We start from the raw sequence: 12388 nt of genomic DNA on the forward strand, positions 1-12388 counted from the left end.
ATCTGGTGACAGGACGTTAGAGCTTCAAAGGTGAAAATAATCAAGCTAGCTCACTCAGGCAACCTATTTGGGAATATCAAAACAAAATGAATCAAGAAGCTAAGATATAGTAAGCAAACGTAAGCTAAACCAATACAATAACTTACAGATGGCTCAGAGACAATAGTCAATATCAAATCAAATAAATAAGCAGACCATGATCGTTTCAACAGGCTCTCAAAACAGAGAATCAAGGGCTCTCCTGCATGAAGGTGCCTTTCTGGAATTACTGGATGCAGAATACAAAAGATTAATATATATTTAAGTCTTTGATCCATTTTGAGATAGTTTTTGTGCATGGTGTGAGGTGTGGGTCTTGTTTCATTTTTTTTGCAGATGGATGTCCAGTTATGCCAGCAACACTTGTTAAAGAAACTGTCTTTTCCCCATTTAACAGACTTTGGGCCTTTCTCAAGTATAAACTGCTTATAGGTGGATGAATTTACATCTGGATTCTCAATTCTGTCCCCACTTGGTCATGGTAAATTATTTTTTTGCTATGTTGTCAAATTCTGTTGGCTAGAATTCAGTTCCATTGGTCTATGTATCTGTTGTACCAGTACCAGGCTGTTTTGACTACTGTGGCAGTATAATAGATTCTAAAATCAGAGAGTGTGAAGCTTCCCACTTTGTTCTTCTTCAGTAATATTTTACTTATCTGGGGACTCTTCCCTTTCCATATGAAGTTGGCGATTTATTTCTCTGTCTCAGTCAGTTTGTCATACTGTGGGGCTTGTGTGTTGCTGTGATGCTGGAAGCTATGCCACCGGTATTCAGATACCAGCAGAGTCACCCATGGATGACAGGTTTCACCTGAGCTTCCAGACTAAGACAGACTAGGAAGAAGGACCTGGCAGTCTACTTCTGAAAAGCATTAGCCAGTGAAAACCTTATGAATAGCAGTGGAACATTGTCTGACATAGTGCTGGGAGATGAGCCCCCCAGGTTTGAAGGCACTCAAAAGATGACTGGGGAAGAGCTGCCTCCTCAAAGTAGAGCCGACCTTAATGATGTAGACGGAGTAAAGCTTTCAGGACTTTCATTTGCTGATGTGGCACAACTCAAAATGAGAAGAAACAGCTGCAGAGATTTATTAATAATCGGAACCTGGAATCTACAGAGTATGAAGCTAGGAAAATTTGAAATCGTCAAAAATGAAATGGAATGCATAAACATCGATATCCTGAGCATTAGTGAGCTGAAATGGACTGGTATTGGCCATTTTCAATTGGACAATCATATAGTCTACTATGCTGGGAATGACAACTCGAAGAGGAATGGTGTTGCATTCATCCTCAAAAAGAATGTTTCAAGATGTATCCTGAAGTACAACACTGTCAGTGATAGGATAATATCCATATGCCTGTGAGGAAGACCAGTTAATACAACTATTATTCAAATTTACACACCAACCACTAGGGCCAAAGATGAAGAAATAGATTTTTATCAGCTGCTGCAGCCTGAAATTGATGGAACATGCAATCAAGATGCATTGATAATTACCAGCGATTGGAATGCGAACGTTGGAAAGAAAGAAGAAAGATCAGTAGTTGGAAAATATGGCCTTGGTGATAGAAACAATGCTGGAGATTGAATGATAGAATTTTGCAAGACCAACGACTTCTTCATTGCAAATATCTTCTTTCACCAACATAAACGGCGACTGTACACATGGACCTCACCAGATGGAACACACAGAAATCAAATTGATTACATCTGTGGAAAGAGATGATGGAAAAGCTCAATATCATCAGTCAGAACAAGGCCAGGGGCTGACTGTGAAACAGACCATCGATTGCTCATATGCAAGTTCAAGCTGAAACTGAAGAAAATCAGAGCAAGTCCACGAGAGCCAAAATATGACCTTGAGTATATCCCACCTGAATTTAAGAGACCACCTCAAGAATAGATTTGACGCATTGAACACTAGTGACCAAGGGCCAGGCAAGTTGTGGAATGACATCAAGGACATCATCCATGAAGAAAGCAAGAGGTCACTGAAAAGACAGGAAAGAAAGAAAAGACCGAGATGGATGTCAGAGGAGACTCTGAAACTTGCTCTTGAGTGTCCAGCAGCTAAAGCAAAATGAAGAACTGTTGAAGTAGAAGAACTGAACAGAAGATTTCAAAGAGCGGCTTGAGAAGACAAAGTAAAGTATTATAATGACATGTGCAAAGAGCTGGAGATGGAAAACCAAAAGGGAAGAACACGCTCGGCGTTTCTCAAGCTGAAAGAACTGAAGAAAAAATTCAAGCCTCGAGTTGCAATAGTGAAATGACGCAGGAAGCATCAAAAGACGACAGAAGGAATACACAGAGTCATTATACCAAAAAGAATTAGTCGATGCTCAACCATTTCAAGAGGTGGCATATGATCAGGAACCGATGGTACTGAAGGAAGAAGTCCAAGCTGCTCTGAAGGCATTGGCGAAAAACAAGGCTCCAGGAATTGATGGAATATCAATTGAGATGTTTCAACAAACAGATGAAGCCCTGGAGGTGCTCACTCGTCTATGCCAAGAAATATGGAAGACAGCTTCCTGGCCAACTCACTGGAAAAGATCCATATTTCTGCCTCTTCCCAAGAAAGGTGTTCCAACCGAATGTGGAAATTATAGAACAATATCATTAATATCACACACAAGCAAAATTTTGCTGAAGATCATTCAAAAATGGCTGCAGCAGTATATCGACAGGGAACTGCCAGAAATTCAGGCCGGTTTCAGAAGAGGACGTGGAACCAGGGATATCATTGCTAATGTCAGATGGATCCTGGCTGAAAGCAGAGAATACCAGAGGGATGTTTACCTGTGTTTTATTGACTATGCAAAGGCATTCGACTGTGTAGATCATAACAAACTATGGATAACACTGTGAAGAATGGGAATTCCAGAACACTTAATTCTGGTCATGAGGAACCTTTACATAGATCAAGAGGCTGTTGTTCAGGCAGAACAAGGGGATAGTGATTGGTTTAAAGTCAGGAAATGTGTGCGTCAGGGCTGTATCCTTTCATTATACCTATCCAATCTGTATGCTGAGCAAATCGTCCAAGAAGCTGGACTATATGAAGAAGAACAGGGCATCAGGATTGGAGGAAGACTTATTAACAACCTGCGTTATGCAGATGACAAAACCTTGCTTGCTGAAAGTGAAGAGGATGTGAAGCACTTACTGGTGAAGATCAAAGACCACAGCCTTCAGTATGGATTACACCTCATAACTGGACCAAAAAGCAACATCATGATAACCAGAGAAAAGATTGAACTTGTCAAGAATTTCAATTTACTTGGATCCACGATCAACACCCAGGGAAGCAGCAGTCAAGAAATTAAAAGACGTATTGCATTGGGTAAATCTGAGGCAAAGGACCTCTTCAAAGTGTTGAAGAGCAAAGACATCACCCTGAAGACTAAGGTGCGCATGACCCAAGCCATGGTATATTCAATCACATCATATGCATGTGAAAGCTGAACAATGAATAAGGAAGACCGAAGAAGAGTTGACGCCTTTGAATTGTGGTGTTGGCGAAGAATATTGAATATACCATGGACTGCCAAAAGAACGAACAAATCTGTCTTGTTAGAAGTGCAGCCAGAGTGCTCCTTGGAGGCAAGGATGGTGAGACTGCGTCTTACTTTGGAAGTGTTGTCAGGAGGGATCAGTCCCTGGAGAAGGACATCATGCTTGGCAGAATACAGGGTCAGTAGAAAAAAAGGAGACCCTCAATGAGGTGGATTGACACAGTGGCTGCAACAATGAGCTCAAGCATAACAACGATTGTAAGGATGGTGCAGGACCGGGCAGTGTTTCGTTCTGTTGTGCATAGGGTTGCTATGAGTCAGAACCGACTAGACGGCACCTAACAACAACAACATCTCATTAAACAATGTCATTGAGATTTGGATCCGGATTGCATTTTATCTGTAGATTGCTTTGGGTAGAATTGACATTTTCAAATATTGAGTCTTCTTATCCATGAGCTAGGTATGTTTTTTCCACTTATGTAGGTCTCTTTTGGTTTCTTTCAGTAGTGTCTTGTACTTTTCTTTGTATAGGTCTTTTACATCTCTAGTTAGATTTATTCCTAAGTATTTTATCTTCTTCATGGTTATTGTAAATGGTATTGATTTGGTGATTTCCTCTTTGAAGTTGTCTTTGTTGGTGCAGAGGAATCCAACTGATTTTTTTATGTTTATCTTATATCCCAATGCTTTGCTGAAATCTTCTATTAGTTCCAGTAATTTTCTTTTGGATTCTTTGGGGTTTTCTTTCTATAAGTTCTTATCATCTGCAAATAGTGATACTTTTACTTCTTGCTTACCAATTTGGATGCCTGTTATATCTTTTTCTAGCCTAATTGCTCTGGCTAGGACCTCCAGCACAATGTTGAATAAGAGTGGTGATAAAGGGCATCCTTGTCTGGTTCCTGTTCTCAAGCAGAATGCTTTCAGACTCACTCCATTTAGGATGATGTTGTCTATTGATTGGCTTTGTACAAATGCCCTTTATCATGTTAAGGAATTTCCCTTCTATTTCTGTTTTACTGAGAGTTTTTATTATAAAAGGGTGTTAGACTTTGTCAGTTGCCTTTTCTACATCAATTAATAAGATCATGTGGTTCTTGTCTTTTGTTTTATTTATGTGATGGATTACACTGATTGTTTTTCTAATGTTGATCCATCCCTGCATACCTGATATGAATCTCACTTGATCACGGTGAATTATTTTTTGATATTTGTTGAATTCTATTGGCTAGAATTTTGTTGAGGATTTTTGCATCTGTGTTCATGAGGGATATTGGTCTATAATTTTCTTTTTCTGTGGTGTCTTTACCTGGTTTTAGATTTGGAGTTATGCCAGCTTTATAGAATGAGTTTGGGAGTATTACATTTTTTTCTAAGCTCTGAAATACCTTTGATAGTAGTGGTGTTAATTCCTTTCCAAAAGTGACAGAATTCTCCAGTGAAGCCAATAGGGCCAGGATTTTTTTTTTTTTTTTTTTTTTGTGGTGGGAACTTTTAAATTACCTTTTCAGTCTCTTCTTTTGTTATAGGTTTATTTAGTTGTTCTACCTCTGTTTGTGTTAGTTTAGGTACGTAGTGTGTTTCTAGAAGTTTGTCCATTTCTTCTAGGTTTTCAAATTTGTTAGAGTACAATTTGTTATAATATTCTGTTATGATTCGTTTAATTTCAGTTGGGTCTGTTGTAATATTGCTCATCTCATTTCTTATTTGGGTTCTTAGCTTCCTCTCCCATTTTTGTTTTGTCAGTTTGGACAGTGGTTTATCAATTTTGTTGATATTTTCAAAGAATCAGCTTTTGGTCTTGTTAACTCTTTCAATTATTTTTCTATTCTCTAACTCATTTAACTCTGCTCTAATTTTTATTATTTGCTTTCTCCTGGTGCCCGAGGGCTTCTTTTGCTGCTATCTTTCTTTTTGTTTGAGTTGTAGGATTAATGTTTTGATTTTGGCCCTTTCTTCTTTTTGGATGTGTGCATTTATTGCTATAAATTGACCTCTGAGTGCTGCTTTTGCTGTGTCCTAAAGTTTCTGGTAGGAAGTGTTTTCATTCTTATTTGATTCTTTGAATTTCTTTATTCTGTCATTAATTTCTATAACCCAGTAGTTTTTTGAGCAAGGTGTTGTTCAGTTTCCACGAGTTTGATTTTTTTTTCCTTGCTTTTTCTGTTATTGATTTCTACTTTTATGGCTTCATGGTCAGAAAAGATGCTTTGTAATATTTTGATGCTTTGGGTTCTATTAAGGCTTGCTTTATGGCCTAATATGTGGTTTATTCTAGAGAATGTTCCCTGTGCATTGGAAAAGAAAGTATCCTTGGCTGCTGTTGGGAGGAGTGTTCTGTATATGTCTATGAGATCGAGTTGGTTGATTTAGATTTAGATCTTCCATGTCTTTATTGAGCTTCTTTCTGGGTGTTCTGTCCTTCACCAAAAGGGGTGTGTTGAAAAAAAGCCTCCTATTATTACTGTAAAGCTGTCTATCTCTCTTCAATGATGTTAGAGTTTATGTATTTTGGAGCCCATTGGTTGGGTGGTTATGTCCTCCTGGTGTATTGACCCTTCAGTCATTATATAGTGTTCTATTTATCCTTTGTGGTGGTTTTTAGTTTAAAGTCTATTCTATCAGAAATTAATATTGCCACTTCTGCTCTTTTTTGATTGTTGTTTGCTTGATGTATTTTTTTCCACCCTTTGAGTGTTCATTTCTTTGTGTCTTTAAATCTAAGGTGTGTCCCTTGTAGTCAGCATATAGATGGATTATGCTTTTTTATCCATTCTGCCACTCTCTCTTTATTGGTGCATTTAGTCCATTTACATTCAGAGTAATTATTGATAGGCATGAGTTTAGTGCTGTCATTTTGATTGTTTTTGTGTGTGTGTGTTTGACAGTTTCTTTGTTCCATTTAATTTTCTGTTCTGAGTCATTTTTCTTTATGTGTTTTCTTTTCATCCTTGTTGATTTTGTATTTGCTGAGTCTTTATGTTTTTCTCAGTTTTTATTTTGATGTGTAGTATTGTTATTTTCCTTTTTGGTTATCTTAATATTCACCTCTATTTTTCTAAGTTTAAACCAGTCTTTTATTTCTTTATATTGCCTTGACTTCCTTTCCATATGAAAGATCTATGACATTGTTTAGTTTCTCTTTTTTTGTTTTAATCTTGTCATCTTTTAAATATTGATGTCCCCATTTCCCTATTTTCAGTGTTTTAGCTCTTACTTATTTTTATGACTTCCCTATCTGCATGGATATCTGGTTGTTCTGTTCTATATTCTAGTGTTGTGTTGTTGTATGATGTTATTGATTTTCTAACTGGAGGACTCCCTTTAGTATTTCTTGTAATTTTGGTTTGGTCTTTACAAATTGCCTAAACTTCTGTTTATCTGTAAATACCCTAATTTCACCATCATATTTGAGAGACAGTTTTGCTGGATATATAAGTCTTGGCTGGCAATTTTTTTCCTTCAAGGCTTTATATATGTCATCCCATTGCCTTCTTGCCTGCATGGTTTTTGCTGAGTAGTCAGAGTTTAGTCTTATTGACTCTCCTTTGTAGATGACTTTTCATTTATCCTTAAAAAAAAAAAAACCCATCTTTTATCCCTAGCCACTCTTAAAATTCTCTCTTGGTTTTGGCAAATTTGATTATAATACGTCTTGGTGAATTTTGGGGAGATCTACCTTGTGTGGGGTTCAATGAGCTTCTTGGATAGATATCTTCTCATCTTTCACGATGTCAGGGAACTTTTCTGCCAACAAATCTTCAACAATTCTCTCTATTTTCTGTTATTCCCCCATGTTCTGTTACTCTAATCACTCATAGGCTAGAGAGTCCCACGTAATTCTTAGGATTTCTTCATTTTTTAAAATTCTTTTATCTGATTTTTCCTTAAATAAATCGGTGTCAAGTGCTTTATCTTCAGTCTCCCTAATTCAGATATCCATTGATTCAGTTCTGCTCCTCTGGCTTTCTATTGAGTTGTCTAATTCTGAAATTTTAGTGTTCATCTTTTGAATTTAAGTTTGCTGTCTCTCTGTGGATTCTTGCAGCCTGTTACATTTATCATTATGCTCTTGTATAATCTTCTTAAATTCCTCTATTGCTGTCTTTGTGTTCCTTGACTTGTTCTGCATTTTGCCTGATCTCCTTCCTCAACTCTTGAAGAGCTCAGTATATTAATCTTTTTAATTGTACCTCTGATAATTCCAAGAAATTATCTTTCTCTGGAAGGTTTCTTGATTCCTTGTTTTGGGTGCTTGCTGAAGCCATCATAGTCTGCCTCTTTATGTGATTTGATATTGACTGTTGTTGCTGAGTCATCAATAAGTTATTATATTTATTTATTTTGTTTGCTTACTCTTCTAGTGTCTTGTTTTGTTTTGATATGCCCAAATGAGCTAGTTTGATTATTGGCATCTTTGAAGCTCTTACATCATGTCACCAGGTGGTTAGATCTGTTAGTAGATATGTGAGCCAAGGAGTCCATTTACTTTTCTTGTATGGATTCAGCTCAGGTGTCCAGGTAGTCAATCACTAAGTGTGTGGTGCAGGCTCTGATCTATGGTCCTAGATGGGCAGCAGTGATTGGAGTAGGCACAGACATCTGCCTATAGTAGCTGGTCATTCACTGAGCATGCTAAGGGACTGACGGCTGCCCCTGTGTGTCTGGGAGGAAATCATGTTCCTGTCCCCTACAGCATTTAGTTGGGTGGGTTTTGCAGCCACACTATGGGCACCCAATGCTATTGGGTGTAAGGATTGGGAGGCACCATTCTCGGGCCCCTGTCACAAGTGGCTAGGTGGCATAGGTGAAGCCACCAGTCCTCAGGCTTCTGATGTGGGTAGGTGAGGACCCTGCTTAATGGGCAGAGTGGTATCAAAAGTAACGAGTCTGCCACTCCACCTTATAGGTGATACAGTTGAAAATTGGCTTCAGGTATATACCCTGTTGTACTGTGCTAATGAGGGCCTGTGCTGTTGAAATGGGGCCATGCAGGTTTATGCAGGGGCTAAAGGCATTCAAAGTTCATGGACCCCTTATGGCTGTGCCTAGGCAAAGGGGTTGTGCTTGTCCTGAGTTCCTGGCTTAGGGGAGCTGGCAGATTATTTTTCCTATTTGTTAATTTGTTCCCTCCCCAAAACCAGGAAAATGGCTCAGAGTGCACAACAGGTCCTACTTTTGGCCCAGGGGGTGCCACAGTTGCTAAAGCCAGCCTGAGACCTGGTGCAGAGCAGGGAGGGGGCAGGTAAATGCAAGAGAGATTTCTTTTCAAAGGGGGTGCTTTTTGATCCATATGGTAGGTTAGATGCAGGTACTTATCTTTTGCCAATTGAGCATCATTTTTCACTGGTTCTGGAGGCTTGAGTATTCTGTCCACCACTCAGCCTCTCCCGATGTGGAAAACGTGTCTCAAGCACCACTCTTTTCCTCATGGCGCATACCAGCTGATCCAGCCTGCAGGGTGCCAGTTCCAACCAGCTCAGGTCTGGCAACTCCTCGCTGTTTCTGAACCATCTCTTCCTCCCCCTGCCACTCAGTCTGATTCCTCAACTTTGCCTTTGATGTTCAGGGCTCCTAGGTTGTCGTATATAATTGATTCACTTGTTTTTGGGGGTCTTTGTTTTTTTTGTTGTAAGAGGGACCACGGGAGTGTCTCACTACTTCACCGTCTTGGCTCTACCTCCTGTTACTGAACATTTTGATCAAAGATTCCATAGAAGAATCATGATTAAAAGGGGGGAAATGCAGAATGGAATTCAAATTCTAATGGATTCCAGACTTTGTGGAGCCATGAAGTTTGGATGGGCCCCTGAAACTATTGCCCTGAGATAACCTATAAGCCTTAAACAGAAATATCCCCTGAAGTCTTCTTAAAACCAAACAATAGTTTAGCTTAACTAGTAAAAATGTCTGCCTTGAACATATTGCTTTTTTAAGAACTATGGGGGATCAAAATGACAACAGCAACTCGAAAAATTAGATAGGAATCTTAGGGGGAAGTAAGTTTATGTTAATGGGGGAGGAACAACTCAGGAAAGGAGGATGAGAATGGTAGCACAACTTGAAGAATGTAATCAGTGTCAGTAAATGTTACATGTAGAAGCTGTTGTATTGGTTTATGTTTTGCTGTGTCTATTCTCAACAACAATAAAAAATAAATTATATTTTAAAAAAAGAATGGAACAAGAGAATATATGGTACATTTAAAGAAATGGAAAAAAGGCCAGGGTGGCTGAACCAGAGGAAATAAGGGAAAGAATTTTGTGAGATGAGACTAGAGAGATAGAAATAGCCTGACACCAGTTAGTTTAAAATTTTTAGGTAATATCCTAAGACCCCAACAAAGCCGTTAGAATGTTTGAAAAGAGGTATCATGTAACCAGAATTCCTTATGAAAGATAATTTAGGTAATTCAAGCATGCAAATTGAGCTAAACTAAAATGTCTTCCACTAAAAACAAAAAGTGTTAAGTGTACAAAGAACTTATAAAAAAGAAATTAAAGAAAAGAAAATCTCCACGAACTAGGAAAAAAACAAAAGGACTTCCTAGTAGAATCATACAAGGAATAGTAATCCAGAGAGCACTTCAAAGAACTAAAGAAAAATGTGCAACAAAGGACAGGAGATTTGTGCTTGAGCCTATGTTAGTTAAGGAGTTGGAACTGAGATATTTTTATAAAGCAGGGACACTGGAAGCCCTGCCCTATATATAAAAATGCTTAGAAAATTTGTAGAATCTGGCCTAGTGAAACTACGTAGAAACTGAATGTAATACTTCTACAAATACCATCATGTGTGGGACTCCCATCCTAGAAAATACAATCCCAACTAAGAAGAAACTCAGAAACTTAAAAAATAAAAATAAACTCTCATGAGGAAATTGATGCAATAAACTAGATGGTAAGCAACTCCCCTCAAGAACTTGAGAAAACAGTAATTTGAAAAAGACAATAAATTTATAATATTTAAAATTATAAGTGATAGAAGGAATAGAAAACATGACAAAAGAATAGGATGTCAGGGGAAATAACAGATGGATTTGAAAATAAATGAATCATAACTTCTAAAAAGGAAAGCCAGAGTTATTAAAATAAAAACAAACTGTTGAAACAATAGATTATACATTGCAGAAGAAAGGATGTTGAGTTAGAATATAGATCAGATCTGTATGGATCAAAGAAAGCATATAAAATGGAAAATATAAAAGACAATGAGATTGGAATTAGTAGAAATTAAAGCTAGAAAGTAAAGAAAGGACGAAGGAGAGGAAAATATTTAAGGATTTTCTAGAGTGATCAAAGACATGTATTCTTATTTTGAAGAACACCAAAACCACATCATTATAAATGAAAATTAATAACAGAACTAAGTATATCATAGTGAAACTGAAGAATACTAGAGACAAAAGATGATTCCTGGTTTCTGGCTTGCCCGCTGTGATGAATGGTGGGGTTGTTCACTGAGAAATAGAACAAAGGAAACAGAGCACATTAGAGCTGGTAAAGTCAATTTTGAACTTCTTCAGCTGTATGTACCCTTAAGCCAGTCATGTGGTAAAGTCTAGTAGGCAGTGGAATATGCAGGTATGGATCTGAAAGGGGAGGTCTGGGCTAGAGATAATTTGCTTTTCACATGAGTAGAGGAAAAATCAAGTTGTTTGTATGGGTAAAACGATGTAGAAAAAGGACTGCGGTAAGGGCCCGGGACTTTCAGGAATACCTATAATGCCTGATAAAAGTAGATAAATATATAAAAGAAATGTAGAAGAATTCCCAGAGTAGAAGAAAAACCAATGGAATATATGTGAAGGCAAAATACCAAGTGAAGATATTCATCTATATTCTCCTATATTTGCAATTTATAAGACCATCTCTGAGTTTAATAACATCACATTATTCTAACATTCTTCTCCTAGAATTTAATGTTAAAATTAATGTGCATCCTTGGATATTTTACTATATGTGGCCATCAGGATCCTACAGAAATAATGAGTATTGAATATCTTCACTTCATTTCTCTAGAGATTTTAGACATTGTTATCCTCTAAGTTAGAATTCTACAAACTTCTTCTATAAAAGGCCAGATAGTAAATATTTTAGGTTTTGGGGGCCACAGGTCTCTGTTGCCTACTACTTAACTCTGCAGAAACAGGCAATACAGAAATAATGAATGTAGCTATATGCCAATAAAACTTTATTTACGAAAAGCAGGTGGTGGGCCAGGGACTGTAAACACATGAGGTCTTCGGGATTTGCCGTAGGACAGACCATGAACTGTTTTAAATCATTTTCCCTCTGAATTAATAACATTAGCATACACAGTATTTATTTTTCTTTTTCCATATTTCTGTTAGATCAAGAAAGTCCTGTTATTTTTCACCCAAAATACAATAAAGAAAATACTATTGATGCAAACTATGTGATAGAAGAATATAGATTTAATTTGAAAATATCTAACTGCAAACTATATGAAGAGCAATAAGAGAATACAAATAGCAATTTTTTGATTAAGGAGTATGCTTTATATATGCCAAAAGGGAAATGACATAGAAAATCAACCTGATAAAAGAAGGGAAACTATAAAAGAATTCATGATCCGCGTAATAAAACTAAAGTGTCTTTTTTTCTTCTTCTTTTTTTGCAAGTACCAAGACATCACATGAATACTTGTAAATAATTCTAGGGGATAAAAGTCATAATAATAAAGGAGATAGCCCCCAAAATGAAAATATCGTGTGTGCATACTCATGTACACACACATACACACACACACACATTATTATAGTTTGGAGCTATCTGGAGGATTAAGGAATCTCCGTAGAA

Source organism: Elephas maximus, chromosome 20 (assembly GCF_024166365.1).
Source record: "Elephas maximus indicus isolate mEleMax1 chromosome 20, mEleMax1 primary haplotype, whole genome shotgun sequence".
In the NCBI taxonomy this organism is placed as follows: Eukaryota; Metazoa; Chordata; class Mammalia; order Proboscidea; family Elephantidae; genus Elephas; species Elephas maximus.